Consider the following 371-nt stretch of genomic DNA (forward strand, 5'->3'; position numbering starts at 1 on the left):
AACGTTGAAACTTGCATCATTCACAACAAGGTTTCCTGAAATAGCCATATTCTTAGATGACGTTTCACATACTTGGCTTTAATTTTTTTTTACTATAATCATTAAGATCACATAGAACTTTGTTCAGCTTCCTTCACCAGTTAATTAAAATAACATTTCAAGAGACTAAAATCCCTTTAAAAAAAGAATGAAATAATAAATGATCTGATAAATGAATATTAGTGTCAAATAAGCTTCACTGTTTTTCTTTCTTTTATAAGCACTTATTAATCAAATGAAAACAATTTTGTAATCATTTTGTTCGAACTATCACAGCAATGTAATGCGTAACATGATCTACGCTCCAATTAGCACTTTTGTAAAGGAAATCA

Source organism: Penaeus monodon, chromosome 33 (genome assembly GCF_015228065.2).
Source record: "Penaeus monodon isolate SGIC_2016 chromosome 33, NSTDA_Pmon_1, whole genome shotgun sequence".
Taxonomy (NCBI): Eukaryota; Metazoa; Arthropoda; class Malacostraca; order Decapoda; family Penaeidae; genus Penaeus; species Penaeus monodon.